The sequence below is a fragment of the Eimeria mitis genome, genomic scaffold (genome assembly GCF_000499745.2).
Source record: "Eimeria mitis Houghton genomic scaffold, Emh_scaff1367, whole genome shotgun sequence".
In the NCBI taxonomy this organism is placed as follows: domain Eukaryota; phylum Apicomplexa; class Conoidasida; order Eucoccidiorida; family Eimeriidae; genus Eimeria; species Eimeria mitis.
The window spans coordinates 2,508-3,365 of record NW_013568935.1 but is presented as its reverse complement, the minus strand read 5'-3'; positions in this window follow the sequence as shown (position 1 = coordinate 3,365).

The following is an 858-nucleotide window of genomic DNA, read 5'->3' as shown; positions in this document are numbered from 1 at the left end:
TTAGGGTTTAGGGTTTAGGGTTTAGGGTTTAGGGTTTAGGGTCTAGGGTTTAGGGTTTAGGGTTTAGGGTCCAGAAAGCTGCGGTGTTTTTTTTTTTCACTGTCTCCTTGATTTCATTCTCTGTGTCTGTGTTTTATTTCTTTTACATAAAAACAAAATCAAACCTTTAGGGTTTAGGGTTTAGTAGGGTTTAGGGTTTAGGGTTTAGGGTTTGTGGGGTGTATACGCAGCTCCCACTCAACAGCCAGCAAGAAGTAGAACATGAGGGTTTCTCTGCTTTTGTTTATCGGTACCCAGACTCTCTCGCTCTTCTCGCTGTAGGAGATAATCAATACCCTAAAAGGTATAAACCCTAAACCCTAAACCCTAATCTAAACCCTAAACCCTAAACCCTAATCTAAACCCTAAACCCTAAACCCTAATCTAAACCCTAAACCCTAATCTAAACCCTAAAGCCCACTCTAAACGCTGAACCGTACTTTAAACGCTAAACCCTAAACCCTACTCCAAACCCTAAACCCTACTCTAAACCCTAAACCCTAAACCATACTCTAAACCCTAAACCCTAAACCCTAATCTAAACCCTAAACCCTACTCTAAATCCTAAACCCTGCTCTACACCCTATACTCTACTCTAAACCCTAAACCCTACTCTAAACCCTAAACCCTAAACCCTACTCTAAACCCTAGGCCTTAACCCCTCAGACATAAACCCTAAAACATATTTAAACCTTAAACCCTACTCTAAACCCTAAACCCTTTTCTAAACCCTAAACCCTATTCTAAACCCTAAACCCTCGTAAACAATCTCTGGCGTTTAAAATTCTTTCTGAATGAGGGTTTAGGGTTTATAGTTTC